This window comes from Lissotriton helveticus, chromosome 12 (genome assembly GCF_964261635.1).
Source record: "Lissotriton helveticus chromosome 12, aLisHel1.1, whole genome shotgun sequence".
In the NCBI taxonomy this organism is placed as follows: domain Eukaryota; kingdom Metazoa; phylum Chordata; class Amphibia; order Caudata; family Salamandridae; genus Lissotriton; species Lissotriton helveticus.
In genome coordinates, this window is record NC_136073.1 from 235,506,042 (window position 1) to 235,524,785 (window position 18,744).

General features: G+C 42.5%; 1 protein-coding gene across 2 annotated transcripts in view; it reads right to left on the reverse strand.

The window, feature by feature from the left end:
* The window catches only part of APRT (adenine phosphoribosyltransferase), a 39,703-nt gene extending 30,183 nt beyond the window's left edge, over positions 1 to 9,520 (reverse strand). Inside the window, exon 1 of one of the 2 annotated variants that reach the window (XM_078671379.1) lies at positions 9,386 to 9,520. The gene's annotated coding sequence lies outside the window, so the exon portion shown is untranslated. Of the gene's footprint in view, positions 1 to 8,380; positions 8,499 to 9,385 lie in introns of those variants that run through there. The other variant, XM_078671380.1, reaches the window with a different exon arrangement.
* Between the last annotated feature and the right edge of the window lie 9,224 nt (positions 9,521 to 18,744).

Consider the following 18,744-nt stretch of genomic DNA (forward strand, 5'->3'; position numbering starts at 1 on the left):
TCAGATTGGCTGTGAAAATCGGGTCAGCTACACAGTTTGCGGTTTAATCTGCAAGACATACGTCAGCAAAAGAAACCGGTCTGGAAAATCTAACTCCAAAGCTAGTAAAAAGTTGGTGCAAACTCAAAGGTCCGGAGATTCTGAAGCATTCTGATGAAACAGGTGCCACGGCACTTCAGAGATATACCATTCTATATTCAGAAACAGACTGACGCAGAGATCAAGAGTCGTCTGTGGCAAGATATAACCGAACCTGCAGAAGGATCTACAGCCTGCGGTTCTCACGCGGTTTTTGTGGCCAAAAGCCAGTCAGGAGTTTAAATATACTTATGTGTACACAGGCGGCAGCCCTAGCAATATACAGAGAGAGAAAAGCACTGCAAACTATTTGAACTATGGTAATGACCTTGTGGTATTTGGACAAACAAAGAAAGAACACAAGAAATCATTTATGCAGGCCCACAAGGCTCTCAGTCACATGGGCTTTGTGCTGAAAAGGACAAGTCACTTTTGCAAACAAATGGGGGTGGGGTGGCAGATATTTGGCAGCCACCGGCAACCCCAGAACACGGCCTATCCCTGCTGACGAGGGGTGATACCCCGAAACACGTGTCCAGGGATGGCGAAGATAGCAGATAATCGAAAGAAGATGAATCGCGGAACACGTAACTACATTGACCACAGTCCTTAGGGGCGATACAGCTGGTGTGTGAGTAGTGTTCGACACCACCCCCAATTGTAATGTTGAAGCTCCCTCGAGCAGTTGGCTGACGAGCCTGGGACCCCGCACCTGCGCACCTGAGTGGTACTAAACCTGGCAGATATTTGGCAGCCACCGGCAACACCAGAACACTGCCTATCCCTGCTGACGAGGGGTGATACCCCGAAACACGTGTCCAGGGATGGCGAAGATAGCAGATAATCGAAAGAAGATGCATCGCGGAACACGTAACTACATTGACCACAGTCCTTAGGGGCGATACCGCTGGTGTGTGAGTAGTGTGCGACCCCACCCCCAATTGTCACTTTTGCAAACCATCCATGAATTTCTTGAACACACTTTCTCAAGAGATGGAATACGGCCTCAACCTGATAAGGTGAAAGCTCTAAACCCGACAAGGTCACTGCTTTCAGGTTATTTCTTGGGATGATCAGCTACTGCTCAAGATACATTCAGAATTTTGCCCTACAAAGAGAGACAGCACACTTTTCATTTGTTGGTTATGGAAAGTGTTACAATGTTCTCAACTGTTATCGACCCTTAGGGCCATATTCTGCTACCCAAACTCCAGCATTTGGAGAGGTAGGCTCTAAGACTACATAAGTCTGGAAAGGAAGAGACTCCTGTTGTCTTATTTTCTTGCTTCCCACTGGCACATCTTCCATTGCAGAGGTATAAATCAAATAACAACAGTCTCCTCACCTTGCTATGGACAAGGCAGACATCAGTAACCCATCACAGGAAGATCCCCACACTTCAACTGAGTTGGAGTTGGTTCACATTTAAATTCGGAGAGACCAACAGAACACTTAAGTGTATATGATATAGCTATATCATAGAACAGCTATAAGAAGATGGTTCTGAAAGCTGCAGAGGGGCACAGCTCATGCTAGGGCACCCTCTCACACAAAACCAAGCACTCTGCCTACAGGATTGTCAAGGCCTGCCATAGGGGTGACTTCTAGGTTAATATGGGTCTATATGTAAAGGTAGATATAGGTATACAATATCTAAGTACGGGGTGCTTACACCACCTTACCCAGGCTGCAAGTACAGACAGTGGTGTCAGTTTGGAAGGCTAACCAGGGGTGGCACAATACATGCTTCAGCCCCTGGTAGGCCTCTGGGGTACCTATGCCGTGGATACCTAAGGCACCATATACAGGGACTCAAGGGTGACCCAGTAACCAATCTGGTATGTACCTAAAGTACATGGTACAGGGGTGTGGAATTTATTAAAATATCTACTTGTCCATGGGGCAGGTTGCTTCATAAATCTACTTGTCCTGTAACAAAATCCACTTGTCCCTTTGGTGCCATGTAATGCTGCCACAAATTATGGCAACAATCTCATTATATAAGAGCTCTTGTATAGCCTCTCTGATTATACCAGGCCATATACCATAGTAGTGTTTGAATACTAGTAATCATTTTATGTTGCCACGTTTCCAGAGATCTACATACTAGGACTGATGATGGTGGTAAGCAGTAGTTCCAGGGTTGGAATGCCCTTTTGAGTCTGTGCAAACCTACTAACGTGCATGTTTTAAGGGTTTTCAACAAATGTTCTCTAATCTCTAATCTTTCCCATACTGAGAAATGTTGGAAATTTACTCCTGAGTGTGGCAGACGTAACCCTTCTTTCAGAGTTGGGGAAAAAAGTAGCTGGAGGGAAAATTAACTTTCAAACATCCAGGTTTTCACATGAGCAAATCTACACATGCATATTTGCTCATGCTGAAATGCAGTTCACAAATATTTTGTAGAAGTACAATTTCTTGCCTTACTAATGTAAATTCTTGTGAATTCAGGAAAGCCATATACCAAAGGTGCACTTTTGAGACTTTCTTTAATAATTGGGCCCCTAATTTGGTCTGGCGTTAACTATGACCTTTTGTGTTTATTAAAATTCTCTCTCTCTCAGAATCGGCTGGCTTCACTGTGAGTGACAGCATTCTGCTCTTTCACAAGGAGCATATCGGTACACAAAGTAGTTTTGTTCAGTGCCAGTAACTAATGTGGCTGTGTGTGCTTTTTTTTAGACCAAAAACAATTTTTGCGTTTGCCAATGTTTGTTATAATGGTGAGGGCCCGGCAGCTCTCACATCAATAAGGTTTTACAAAAGCGATGCCAAAACAAGTCATGCATTGCCAAACTAAAAAGCTGACCACCAATGTCAGACCTACTGGCTTTGCCAAGGCTTGTTTATTTATGTTTCCCATAATCTTATTGAAACTGGTTACACAAATTTTCCAATATGAATACTTTAGGGATATACTAGCATGCATCAACACATTTTACTAAATGATGCTGCAAAGAAATGGTACCTGAAATTTTACAATAGTTTAGCAAAATGTTTTTTCCCTACTTTCATTTTTTAGGAGAATTTCATATTGAAAGCAAAGAAACATTATTCTTGCTTTCAAGCTTCTGCAAATATTTGCATCTAATCAGTGAGCATTCTGTGAGCATCATGCATAGCCTCATGTTGCTAAACTTTTAAACTGTGTGAACACATTTTCATACTGGAACCACTGTCAGTAGTGCAGTCAGAACGTACATTTACTTAGAGCGCTCACCCTAATAATAAAGGCTTTCAAATAATGAACCATAAATACAAGTTTAAACAGCATTAACACATGCACACAAATATTAACTTAACTACAGTCAGTACCCTTCCCTGATCCTTAATGTGGTTCTGGAAACTGGCAGCCAAAGGGTTTGTGCTGCAGGGGGTTGGGCCTACTTGTCCCAAGGACAAAATACATATTAAAACTTGTTGCCCTTGACCCCAAACTTTATGTCCTGGGCGTCGGGCTATAGGAATTCCACATCCCTGAATGGTATCAATTTAGAGAGAGAACAGCTAGGCTGTGGGCCTGATTAGCACGGCCACAGCCATACTACAGTCGAAAAACCAGTGAAGCACAGCAAAAAGTGGGGGTAACCATAGGAAGCAGACCCTACTCTCTTACACTGTTGGAAATCCTTTTGATCTCTATTGAACTTTCTATGCTTATCACCTACATTGGGTGATACAAACTTTATTGAACTGAACTATAACTAACTGCGACCTCGAATCCTGTACTTGGCTTGCTGATAAAGTTGTGTAGAAAAAAAAAACTTTTGGCTTAGAGGCTATCTGACTCCTACTGGGACACGCTGTGTTACAGCCCAGACTTGACCAGCTCTAACTGGGACGAACTTGAAACTATCAACTCTGCTTTGGTTTGTTTGATTAATGATTGAACCTCTAGACTTATCCTGTTTTCTCTCTTTTTAATATCTTCCAGCTGTCAAATAATAATCTGTCCTGTGTTTTGTGAGGCTATCTGAAATAGAAGTATTGTCATTAAATCAAATTTGAAATGCATTTCCTTGACCGGTCTATGCAATACGAGTCATTAGATAAATGAATATCTCTATTGATTCTGTCTCATTCTTTTAGTGATATTTCTTATTTCAAGGCATTTATACAGGTTACTGAGAAAGGTAAACTAGATTAAAGATAACAATTATTTTATTCCAAGTCATCATAGACTAATTGTTCACGTCCTCCAAGTATTCTGTCCCTGGCAGCTCAACAAAACAAGCATTTGCAATGCAATAGGTCTCGCAGTTGTTCGTGTTTGAGCCATTGGCATTGTAAATGGCACTGCCTTTTATTTATGTGTTGGTTTTTAAAACATAAATAAAAGGCATTGTCAATTACAATGCCATTAGGTTAAACTCTCGCAAATGCGAGACCTATTGCGCTGCAAATGCTTGTTTATCTTGAAAGAGCAGCACAGTACTCCTAATTACAGCAAAGGCACCACAGAACTTACTTGTTGTATTAGAACGAATATGTGTATGTGCCTGAGGAGCAGTAAACCCCCCACTTAAGCAGCTAAAGTGTTGAGGACTGGCACTTTACCCCCGTGGCAGGAGATTTGGGTACCACTAAAACATTAGCTAGTTGTTTATGGACGTTTTCTGTCTGCAGCTCTGCAGACAAAAAGCTCATAAATAACACTGTTAGGGGATGCCATGACAGAGAGGCGTGGGAGGTGGGCTGGCATGTACAGGGAAGGAAACACACATTACAATTTTTTTAAATTACAAGAGAACAATGTGAACACACAGAGGGGGTGAACAAATACAAAAAAGTAAGTGAGGGAGATAGGTAAAAAAGTAAGGGGAGTCAAAAGAAGGATAGGTAAGAGCAAAAATGAAAACTGGAAGGTGAAAGGAAGAAAAGAATGAGGAAATGAGGAAGAAAATGTAAAAGGTAGCATAGAAGGGTAAATGGAATGATGGATATATATATATATATATATATATATATATATATATATATATATATATATATATATATATATATATATATATATATATATATATATATATATATATATATATATATATATATATATATATATATATATATATATATATATATATATATATATATATATATATATATATATATATATGAACAAGGCTCCGTAGAGCCGAAACGTCTTTGACACTTTCTGCTGAATAAAGATTGAAACACCTCGAGGTCCGTGTCCGGTGTCCTGTTTTGCCGGCTGAAAAAGCAGCGTGTGCAGGAGAGATACGGAGTTCACGATATATATATATATATATATTAAGCCAAGGTGCCTCTGAACACAAGGACGCCACTCCGCTGGTGCTGGTTAACAAACTGTTTATTTCAGAAACTGCACATTGTGTCCGGTTATTCAAAGCCTTCCCCGACGCGTTTCGAAGCTCCTGCTTCTTCCTCATGGGGCCACAGGCAGCACGTGACAGGGTCAACCACAGCCTTAATTAATAATCCATTAGTTGCATACTCTCTCCAGTGAGGTATGCTGGGGGCTGTAGTCGATTCTTGCCCTTCAGTGTGTCGTAATTCTTGCCTTTTAAACTCGTTTTGCAGCCCTCTTGTGTTCAGAGGCACCTTGGATAGAGATATATATATATATATATATATATATATAAATAAATAAAAGGATGGAAGGCTGAATGGAAAGGTGAAGGGGTAGCCAGATTAATGGATGACTAGATGGAAAGGTGAAAGGGCAGATGGCTAAATGGATTGACGTGGTGAAAGTGTGGAGGGAAGTCGCTCAAGGAGGCTTAGGTTTGGTTGCTTCACGTGCTCTGTGTAATTAGAGGCATGGTTCAAGTGGGGTATATTTTAATTTTCTAGCTACTTCCCTTTGTACGTGCGATCTAATTAACACCAGGATGGCCACTAGGAAACAGGTGAGAACTGCATGAAAACACACAGTTCTTTAAGGAGTTGGCAAACAAATGTTGGCGATTGAGGACAACGGACACCAAATGTTTAAATTTAAAAAAAACACAACTCAGCCTCATAGAAAAATGGAGCATAAAGTGCATGTGCTTACAAGGAACTCGATTAAAATCTGTCATTGGCTAGATTTGAAGGAGCAATAGAGACCAGGTTAACAGTTTAAACAGTACCGGCTATTATTACTGCTAAACAATACACAGCCTAATAATTCAACCTATGCCCCGAAGAATGTTCATGTGGCTCGTTTTCAGCAATAAAGGTGGCCAACAAGGCTGGACTGGAAAACAAAAGCAGACCTTGCAAAATAATTCAAACCAGCCTTGCTGTTCAGGAGGCTGAGAGTGAAATGGGGCCATGGGGCATCCATGTGTCATGGCGGCCCATCCACCCTAAAAGCAGCCCCCAAACGTACAGCCTGCTGGGGACATTGGCCAGTCCAGCAGAAGAAGAACTGATGAACATTTCTAGATTTCACCTACACACCCCATCCTATTGCCACAACCCTTATTTCTATTTGCAATCACAGCCAATTCCAACAAGGCAGGCGAGAAAGATAAGAAAACACAAAAAGAGCAGAAAAACAATGCTCAACAATGGGGAAAGAGAAACAAAAAGAGCACAGAATATAAAAATAGTCACCCAAGGACAACGAGAGAGGGACATAAAGACCGCAGAAAAGAAACAATGAATAACGAGGCAGAAAAGTATTAGAAAGAGACACGGGGAAACTGCAAGGGCTAAAGAGGGGCCTAATGGCACAGAAAGTAATAGAGGCATCACAAAAGATTAATAAAGGCATCGAGAGAGAGAGAGAGAGGGATAGAGAGAGGGATAGAGAGAGAGAGAGAGAGAGAGAGAAAAAAAAAAAAAGAAAAGGCAGGAGCCTCAGGCGTGGGGGCCTGGTATGAACGAGCCTTGATTGGTTGAAGGAGCAGTTGCAGGTAAGCCCAGAAGACTGCTAAGGCCAACCACCTGCTTAATGGCTGTTCAGCGCTGTGACCGCTGTTAAGTAGGTCCAGAGAGGGGCGATGAGTGCAATGGAGCAGTGTTCGGGGCGTGGGAGGCAGGAATGCAGGAGAACAGGAAGCAGGAACGGGCATAACAAAAGGAACAGAGAATCACACATTGCCTACTAAATTATTTTTTTTGAAAGGCAGAAAAAATCATGGTCAACAATGGTCAAAGACCCACAAATATAATAAAATGGGTACAGAAAGTGCAAGAGTCACACAGTCAAATTGAGAGACATGAAAGAGGGGTACAAAGACGGGAGAAGAGAAGCAATGAAATACGAGGCATAACAGAATTAAAAAGAGGCACAGAGAGCAATAGAGGCAGCAGAAAATAGTTATGAATAAAAGTCACAAAGAGTTTAAGAGTTATGAAAGGAGGCAAAAGGAGTACAACCAGGCACAAGAATGTGAGGGAGAGATAAATCAAGTGTGAGAGAGCAGAAAGGAGTGGGGCTAGGCTGCAGCTTCAACAAGCTCTCGGCATTGCTGTGGCAGGGGAGCGCATTCCTTTGAAGTCTGAGGGTGGGGGGGATTCCTTTGAAGTCTGATGCTGAGGCTCAGACAAATGGTGTGCGATGTGGCTGGCGATGTGCACGTTGTGGCTGGCGATGTGCACGTGCCTGGCTCACATGAACTGTACCTAATCCGCAGTTTTGGTACACTTTTGAAAGCCTTACTATAATCTCGCCACACATGCACTGCTAAAGCAATGCCTGAGGCTCGACCTAAACATCCATCGGAGGACCATGGTTTATAGTGAATCGATTATTGCTCAAGTTTTTGGGGATTGAGGATAATGTGATGAAATGGGCCCAGTGACTCAAATTTTGTTGTAACGGTAAAGTAAAATTTAGCATGCTTTGTGCAGCATAGCGATCTTGCGGTTGATGAGAATACTTAGCTGTCAGTTTCACTTGTTGAAGACTTCATGTGCCCAGACCGTAAATTCCGATACTACACGCTAGAACAGGAAGTATAAAGACGAGCAGGAAAGAGCAGACCAAAATACAGCTGCGTGCATGTCAACTCATCCTCATTTGGCAGATGTCACTCGTTTCTGTAACGTACACCATAACTTTCTATAATATACAAGGAAATATGTCTCAATACATTTCCCTTAGGCTACCTTAGTTGCTGACCAACCTGCCCCGTCATCCCTAAAATATTCTTTCTCCAACCACTGTAATCGAAGTACCCTCTAAATTGATTGGCCTCTCTCTCGCTCGCTCTCTATTGAGAGAGAGAGAGAGAGAGAGAGAGAGAGAGAGAGAGAGATAGATAGAACTGGTTGACGTGTACAGATGCATGCCACCAAGCTTTCTCCCAGGCCAGGCATTACCCACTGAGAGTGCAATGGTCAGTGGGGAGCTGCTCTACTTCACTCCGATGTTCTTCATTCTGTCAGGAGCGGATGTTCATGTCGAAGAGCATGTTGCTTAAATATGGCTACCTGCGCTCAGCAGATGTCCGTGAACCTTGGACTTTGCAGCATAACGGATTGCAAAACACGTTTATTTTACGGAGACAGTTCCTTCACGAACGAGACATTTATGAAGTTAACATTCCAGTTTCAATTAAAACACTACATTGGCAGTGGAACGACACAAATGCCATAATTGTAAAAACATAGCTACCAAATTAAATTAATTTCCCCATCTCAACATATTTATTGGGATAAAATTAAAGTGACACTGAATAGCCAAAAGCAACAAAAAAGGCAAATGGACATAAATGTGCTCTTCTGTCTAAAGCACAATATAACAGTTGCGCGTGTGCCTTATAGGGACAATGTAGTATATATTAGGGTAGTCCCAATGCAATAACGACATTAGCGTGGTGTGGGGAGAAAAATTCAAAACAACTTTGGAAATTAGATAAACATTTAAAAAACTTGTTATTGTTTCAGTGTTATTATTCACACTAATGTCGTTATTGCATTGGTACCAGCCTAATATGTACTGTTTAGTCCCCAGGTCCCGGATTTATCCTTTTTTTGTAACCTTATAATTACAATGGCCACAGACCCCAAGCATTCATGGACGAGCTGTGCTGGGAGCACAGGAGGTATCCACGGCTGCCAAGCGGCCTCGTGTCATCTCATCAGCACCTCCTCAGCCAGGCAGTATCTCTGGCTACAGAATACAGCATTCTGGGACTTGTAGTTTGAGTGTTTTCGAAGCGCGCGGCACCATGAATTCCACCATACCACGCAGAAGATTAAAAGTCAGGTGTGGTCAATAGGGTGTTGCGGGACAAAGGTCAATTTAGCAGCGGAAAAGCCGGTCTAGAGCTCAGTTCAACGGAGGGACAAGCAGAGAGGGGCTGTCAGTCTCTGAAGTCACACTCACCGTCCCAGCAGCGCTGGATTGAGAAGATCAGGCTGGATGAGGCAGCAGGAGATGCGGAGCCCTTGCTGTACACTCACATGTGTTCCATGGACAGTTGCAGCATGAATATGGGCGGTTCCGGAAGCGCAATGCTCGAGGCGGCCGGAACCAATGGGGAAGATGCACTGATAAGGCTGGGTGGCGCTCGGCTGCGGAAAGCGCTGCGTCCTCGTTCTCCCGGGGCACGTGGTTGTTTATAGCCTCAGTCCCATAACCAGAGTAGTCACCCCCTTATTTACTGACAAATCTCGAGTGAAAGGAGGCCGCAGACACGGACGTGCAGTAGGCACATATACACATTTGTACTAGGCAGAGCGGATGGTAAACAGTCGCAGTGCAGTATCCCTCTCCGCCCCCCAAAATGAACACCACCACCCTTCTAAGGCAACGCTGTTCCCGCACCGAAATATTTATTTATTTAATTATGAGTTTTAATACAGCACGAACTTTATAGTAAGTACATAGTCTACTACAGATACTAACGGTTAGAGTCACATATATACCATTTGCAAATTCACTCAAGATTACATTTTAGGAAGAGTTGAAGCACTTAGGGTTGGATAAATATATATCTTACATATTTACAGAGCATGATCTTGTGGTGCACGTACAGCCAGGCCTCCAGAGTGCTGTTGCATTCGCGGGCCGGGATCCTTGAACTGGGATGTCCAAATGTCCCCCACGCCCATTTCCCAGTTGTGTCAACAACTCCAAGTTGAAAAAAAGTTGAAAAATTGATGAAAGACATTTCGGATCTCAAACAGGAAATCTTTCAAGACAACACTCCAAGACACAAGACAACTAACCAATGCTAAGGAAGCCCTGGAACAATTAGAGAAAACTATCAAAGAATTTGAGACCAATACACAAGCCAAGAAATTTGATAAACTCTCTAAGGATATCAGATTTTATGATAAGAAACAGATTTACTTGTAAACAACAAGAGAGGTAGGGCTAAGAGACACTCCTCTACCCCAGTTCAGAATATATATAACAACAAAGGAGTGGCTACTGAAATATGGCAAAACACGAGGGGACTAGTGTCTTCAGCCAAGAACAAGTAAGAAAAAATTATATAAGGTGAAGTGTGTATCAAAGTGATCAAAAACCATAAAGGTTTTTAAGAAAACCCTCACCCACCTGGTGGGTGACATGCTTCATCATCGGGTTCCACCGGGCGGGCCGAATGCCTACCCGGTGTGCTACAACACCTGCAATTGCAGTGGAGCTGGTTTTTGTGTCAATAGTGAATTTGGTGACAAGGTGAGATTAAAAGAGTGCGAACTTTAACCAAAAATAAATTTTAATAAAAGGTAAAGTAAGCTCACATTAAAATTAGTTAATATGGACAGAAGTTGGCTATTAATTTGAGCCAGCTGTGTCCGTTAGTGTTCAAAAGGTCGACATGTTTCTGCTCTGTATAGCCCAATCGGCTGAGCTTTCATCAGGATCAAGTAAATAGTGAAAGGACAACCACTGGGCGGTGTACACACGCTAAGGCACACCCTAACCTCAGTGGTATATGTGAAAAAAAGATGCACAACTCACGGTTTTGTACCGGACTGCCCTGGCATTTCCAGGTGTCCGAACGTGAAAGCACTTTACGCTTCACTTCATGGGACCGGTGGCAGGGGTTTCTTCACATCGGAGAAGTTCACTCCAGATGACTCCCCGCGTGTGACCTAGCTTGTTCACATCTCACCTTGTCACCAAATTCACTATTAACACAAAAACCAGCTCCACTGCAATTGCAGGTGTTGTAGCACACCGGGTAGGCATTCGGCCCGCCCGGTGGAACCCGATGATGAAGCATGTCATCCACCAGGTGGGTGAGTGAGGGTTTTCTTAAAAACCTTTATGGTTTTTGATCACTTTGATACACACTTCACCTTATATCATTTTTTCTTACTTGTTCTTGGCTGAAGACACTAGTCCCCTCGTGTTTTGCCATATTTCAGTAGCCTCTCCTTTGTTGTTAAGAAACAGATTTATCCATATTTGGAGGAGAATTACTTCGGGATAAGACCCAGAAGACCGCTTCACCAACAGAGGGAGGGGCGGGTATAGAGGAAGTCGAAGATTCACCACTTTCTCAGAATCATCAGGGTCCACAGAAAGTGAGGGAGAAGAAACAGGTACCAACTATGGCTACCAACATCCGGATAGCTGGTACTACCTCCAATCTGGACCTTCTTCTTCTTCTTCTTATTTTTTAGAGGATGCCCAATGGCGATCCCCCAGGGAGGGAGGAATATGAATTGGAACAGGGGTCCGATACGAGGCCTGCCCCAGCATATCCAAGGCTGGGACGGAGGGAGACAACGGGGACAGAACCAGGCACATAAACAGGTCAGGTTTCCGGAGGAACAACACAACGAAATCCAAACGAGTGTACAGATGGTAGTCCACCTAAGAGATCCGATTATCAATCTATCCTCGCATGAACTGACCCAGGATGAGACACTGATCCTCAACAAAGGTCTATCATTTGTACCAACAATGCATCCCAATAAGTTCACCGTCCAAACAGAACTACATCGCTTCTTCAGGAAGGTGCGTTTGAGGTACCATTTTAGGAACTCGCCGCCCATGCCTAAACCGTCACACACAGGACTACGTGTTGCATCAACCTTTACCCCTACCTCCCAGATGGTAACTCATCACATCCTGACTTATGAGAGTATGGTCTTACGTGAGGCAATGAAGATCAGCTCATCCAGGAAGTATGTGAAACATAACGTGACAACTGCAGAACGATTGGTGCTAGATGGCTTGAAAAACAACCATTCCATAGTGATTAAACCCGCCGATAAGGGTGGGGCAATTATGGTTCAGAATGTGGATGATTACAAAAGAGAAATATACTCCCAATTGGATGACGGGGTGAGCTAAGCAAAACTGAGGAGCAACCCAACGAAGAAGATCAGCACTATTATCCTGAAAACCACTGAGAAGGGAAAGGAGTTGGGATTTTTGTCTGATTTGGAGTCTCAATATCTTAATCAATTCAATTTCAAAAGTACTTTATTCGTTTTGTTCACAAAACCATAAAAGTGCACAATACATTATATGTTTATGGTTGGTTAAAAAGAACGACAAGTTAAAATCTATATTGATTAAAACAGGTATAGCCTGACGTTAAAAGAAAAATCCATCTGTTTCCCATTATAAAAAGCAACATTCAGTTCTATACATCCAGACATTTTCTGTAATTCATTGCACTTTTTAAAAAAAACGATCACATGGGGTATACAATCTAATTTTAACAGTTGTAAGTAAAGGAGTGCGGGGCGTGCTTGTACAAAGAGCGTTCTTTTTAAAATAGGCTTAAGGAAAAAAGCTCTGGGGAATTCATAATATTTACAAAAAAACATAAAATGCAGCAAATCCTGCGGAGACAAACTGTCGCAGCCGCAGGGTTCTAGCACTGTTCCTCTGTCAATACCTTAATCAAAAACAACCATGTCTACCAACTGTGTATACCCTACCAAAGGTCCACAAGAACATGCAGCAACACCCTGGCCAACCTATTGTTTCTGGCTGTGGTTCGGTCCTCGAACCACTGAGGAAATATGTGGGCCTTTTTCTTAAACCTTTGGCAGAAATGACTGTATCCTACCTCCGTGACACTATGCAGGTGATCCATTTAGTGGATGGAATGCCTTTTGAGCATGGATCCCAAATCCTGGTCACAATGGACATCGTAACGCTGTATATGAGCATCCCCCAACAACATGCCCTTGAGGTTATGGAAAGAGCCTTGGATAAAAGACCACGACCGACCTCTGTGCCCACAAAATTCATCTTGCAATTGTTAGAGATGGCAATGACACAGAATTTCTTCTATTTCCAAGGGGACCACTATGTACAGACCCGGGGAGTCGCAATGGGGGCAAGCTTCGCCCCAGACTTGGCAATTCTGTACATGGATGACTATGAGGACCAGTTCATCTACAATGATTGTAACCCTTACAAACACCAGGTTACCTACTGGAAGCGATATATAGACGACGTTTTCCTGATATGGACCGGAGATGAATCGGACCTCCATTTGTTCTTTGGTTGGCTGAACTAACGGTCTGGTGACATTAAGTTTACCATCCACATGGACAGAGAGAGCATTGCTTTCCTGGATATATCGATAAAAGCTGCAAACAACTGTCTATATACTACAGTATACATGAAACCAGCAGAAAGGAACACATTGCTACGCTATGGCAGCCACCACCCAAGGGGACTACGTGATAATTTGCCCGTTTGGCAATTCCTCAGGATCAGGAGGAATTGCACATTAAAGGAAGAGTTCTTCATGGAATCAGACGATCTCATAAAACGTTTGGTGGAACGTGGGTAACCTAAATGGATGGTGAAACGTGCCAGAAAAAGAGCGTGGCACAACCCTAGGGAGTCACTCCTAACACCGAAAGAACGTTCAAATTAAACATTGGAAAGGTTGATCTGCGTAACTACGTTTACGACAAGAAGCAACAAAATCAGGCACATCATTAACAAGCATTGGCCACTGGGGGAAGATGATTTGCAAATGATTATGTCCCCTATGCATTCCTTCAAAAAGGGTAAAAACACAGAGGATCAGGTAGTTCGGTCATTCTTGGAACCTCCTTTCACACACACCATTCAATCTCTGTGTCAACTACTCTTGATAGTTGGTCACTACAAGTGTGGGAGCTGCAAAGCTTGCTGTCTAACTACTGAAACTAAACAGTTCAATTACAAGGACTGCTTAATCACCCTTAAACACATACCAATTGCAACACGCTCAATGCAATCTATGCAATACTCTGCTCCTGTGACAAGATCTATGTAGGTCTAACTACGCAGAAGGTCAAGGCCCGCATACTGCAACATTGCAGCAGGATATGATCCAAGACACCAGGGGCACCACTTTTTGAACATTTTCAAACCTTTGGACACCGTCCTGAATCTCTTAAGTGGGTGATCATTGAGGAAATCAAACTAGGAATAAGAGGTGGCGATTTGAACTCCATTCTGAACATCCGTGAATGCCAATGGATGGACCGTTTTAACGCAGTTCATGTTGGTTTGAATGAAATGGAGGCAACATAGGCCCAACTATATACTCTAAACAACAACTAAGGCTTACAACCCCCCTTTGAGCACATGCCAATATGAATCCTCAAGCAACACCATAAGCTGGGCCATTAAGATTTAGATCTTACTTACCACACTAGTACCAATATCTGATATCACTAATACAAACTTTTTGAAATGTTTCCCCATTTCGTTTTCTCTGGGTAACACACATAATCGTTGATATATGTTTGTAACATTTTGGCACTATTCATTTGGTCACGCTGGCCAATTCTGTAAAATTGTACATGTCAATACTGTAGTGTAGTTCCTATATTCCCAATAGGCTCTGCGCATTGGAATAATATATCCTATAGATTTGACGTAGGACTTAAGTCTACTAGGTCTCTATCGAATATATTAGACTTAATTGTGAGTGCGAGCTAGCTCAGAGGTCACTAGAAACTTTCTAAAATTCACAAGAAGCGATTAGTTTCTGACAACCGCATAAACATGACAACTATGTTTCCCCAAGAATTGAACTAAACTTCTGAGTCATGGAAACAATAGATAGATATTTTACTCAGTCAATCGTGCATGCTTCGTTTCATCAGACGTGTAGAGATATGTAGACACGGGCATTTTCAATAAAAGAGTTTATTGAACAGTCTTCTTTCTCAAGCAAGTAAAATGAACTGCTACAATCGTAATGCTGGTTGCAAAGTATAATGCGTAAGAAGATTATTATAAAATAATACTGTAAAAGCATTGTATGGTTCCTAGACCATAGATAAATACATACATAAATAACAAAGGCTAAAACATACTCAACTGGTGCTTCTAAAATACGCCTACCCCAATGTACCTAACCTAAGTCTAGTATGAGGGAAGAAGTAAGTGAGGTGTAGCATAGGTTTAGTTTGTCTTTGCCAAGAACCTAAGCAAGATTTCTCTTAGGGTCTAATCAGCTCCGTAACTTTGATTTAGAATGAAGGTATCTCTGTCTTGGGACTCGATTTCCCAACACCCTGCAAGGGGAGCTTGGAAACTCTGGAGCTGGATTCTCAGCGAGAGAAAGGCAGCCTCTCTGTCAGTGCGTTAGCTGGAGGGTCGGCTTCCTTCGGCACTTGCTGTAACGAGCTGCGTCGGGCAAGTAGATAGTCGAGCTGCTCAGAACCACTGTGTGTTTGCTAGGGCAAGTGTAGGCATATTTATACCTTGAAGGTGCCTAGTTTGACGTAAAGTCAGGCATAATAACGTCACCAAAGAATCCCAAGGGAATGGTAGTTCTTTGAAAACGCCATGATTTCTAGGACAAATCAATATTCAAGTAAGGGGATGTCCCTGACTGCTGAAGCTGAGTTTTCCAAGAAATCGTTGTGGCTTTTTGGAACTAGTGGAAGTAGCCATGCCTGTATTTGGACTGATTTGGTTATGTCTAAATATGGGTATGATTTCTATGTCTATATAAGGGCAATGCGAATTACACCTATATAAAACGCCATACAACAATACTATATATTACTAATTTTGCTCACTCCTTTTCCATGAAGTATTTTTTGTCCCATATATGCCATGTATTGAATATGCGCAATATCTATGAGCACCTATGCCATCTTACAAAAGTATGTCTATCACACTAATGATTGGAGCCTACCCGGCCTGATAACTGACATTATGTGCATTTTATGTATTTGGTGTTCAACTTTGTAATGGACTTTTAGGTTAGGACTATCAAGTGGTGCTCTACCTATAATGTGCGCAGCAACGTGCAGACAGACAAATCTTTTACACTGAGAGGGATTTCTTTAATTCATCTACCCCTAGTGTTTGCGCTTATTTAATTGAACAGTTTAAATGTGGGAAGTTATGTCTCTCGCATTAAACGTTTCCAATATCTCCAAAATAATCCCCCTATACTGTGCGCTGGATTTGACAGACAGGAATTTTTCCATACGCTGCACCATGCAAACAGAAAAATCTCTTTAGACTGAGAGGGAATCCCTGTATTCATTCATTTCTAATGTTTGAGCACATTTTCATTGAACAGACTACATGTGGGAAGTTCCTCGGGATGTTCGCGTTATTAAAGGCAGACAGGATATTTCTCATGTTTCTAAAATCAACAGAATAATCCTCCTATATTGTGCGCTGGTTTTGAAAGGCAGGATTTTCTTTCTCTCCTTTGAAGACTTTTTCCCTTTCGTTAGTTAACGTAATGTGCCCCAAAATCTTTAGGTCGTAAAAAGTCCAAGTCATGGCCTAAAACGTCAGAACGTGCACGTCCCTCGTCGGTATTTAAATTCTACAGCTGGCAAGTTCACGGTGTTAGCTGTTCACCGTTCTTGCCAACAGCCAGAAGGCATGTCATTATTCACGGCCGTTCCACCTCGCATGATAGGGAAACGGTGTCCTTTTTGGCACTTCATCTTTGTTTAAGCTTTTAGCAGCTCGCTCTCTTACCTTATTTATTTTTTCTGTTCTTTAACTAAATTGCATTTGAGACACTTGAAACAGCGTTAATGGGTACTATTTGAATCATAGTTGGGACGCTTAATAGAGCACTCTTCCCCCGCAGCCCTCCCCTTTAATGATCCTTTGTGTTTTATTCTTCACTATCCAGGGACACGAGCCGGATATGTGCATGTTGTATACATTTTTAGGTCTCGCCTATTAATCCCGCAAGGGATAATAGACGAGAGTATAGAGGGCAAACCAAGGTCTGAAACCATAGCGGATTTTCTACAGTTCGTGTGGTGCACTCGTGCGGAAAGCGCATCCACATCAAAGCCATCAGCCTCCCTCCCACAGGCATCTGAAGCTTCCCCCAGCGTGCGCTCGGCCTCAGGCATTTCTCCTTCCCCCTAATTATTCACCCCTGCTGTTGCTGCCCACGGCCGTACTTCCACTTTCACGGCCGCCAGGCCGTGTCTCTTTCAACATCCTCCCTCCTCCCAGTGTACTTCTTTATTTCCCCTCCAATCACCACGACCTTCTTTCCATTTTCTCCCAGTATGCTACTCTCCCATGATTTTATCCATTCTCCTATCTGCAATTCCAATCACCATAACCTACTGAGGCCAAATAGAAGACAAATACCCTCATGCAATATATTTCTTCACATAGATGCAGCATATTTACGTAAGCAATCTCCTGATTACTGGCGTCTTTTGCCTTTGTCTCGCAGCCGCGTTTAAAGCATATTTGCTGTTGCGTCTAATGTATACTCGCGGCCGCGTTTCATGTTTAATTGCGGCCGCATTTAGTGTTAAGTCTCGTGGCCGGCGTTTGATGTTTAATTGTGGGCGCGTTTAATGTTAAGTCTCGCGCCGCATTCATTGTTTATATTTCTCTTTTTTTGCACTATTTTCTATCTTTGCCTTCTTATTGTCTTACTTTTCTGCTTCTCACTGGGTTAAAGTTTAGTGACGAGAAACAAGTTTACAGACCTGGGAGCCGGCGTTCACTACCTGCACATACAGAACTGCTCCGTGTGCATACTGTGTAATATATTAACTGCCGCGTTTAGTGTTAAGTCTCGTGGCCGGTGTTTGATGTTTAATTGCGGCCGCGTTTAATGTTAAGTCTCGCGCCGCATTCATTGTTTATATTTCTCTTTTTTTCAGCACTATTTTCTATCTTTGCCTTCTTATTGTCTTACTTTTCTGCTTCTCACTGGGTCAAAGTTTAGTGGCGAGAAACACGTTTATAGACATGGGAGCCGGCGTTCACTACCTGCACATACAGAACTGCTCCGTGTGCATACTGTGTAATATATTAACTGCCGCGTTTAGTGTCAAGTTTCGAGGCCGGCATTTGATGTTTAATTGCGGCCGCGTTTAATGTTAAGTCTCGCGCCGCATTCATTGTTTATATTTCTCTTTTTTTCTGCACTATTTTCTATCTTTGCCTTCTTATTGTCTTACTTTTCTGCTTCTCACTGGGTCAAAGTTTAGTGACGAGAAAAAAGTTTACAGACATGGGAGCCGGCGTTCACTACCTGCACATACGGAACTGCTCCGTGTGCATACTGTGTAATATATTAACTGCCGCGTTTAGTGTTAAGTCTCGTGGCCGGCGTTTGATGTTTAATTGCAGCCGCGTTTAATGTTAAGTCTTGCGCCGCATTCATTGTTTATATTTCTCTTTTTTCAGCACTATTTTCTATCTTTGCCTTCTTATTGTCTTACTTTTCTGTTTCTCACTGGGTCAAAGTTTTGTGACGAGAAACAAGTTTACAGACATGGGAGCCGGCATTCACTACCTGC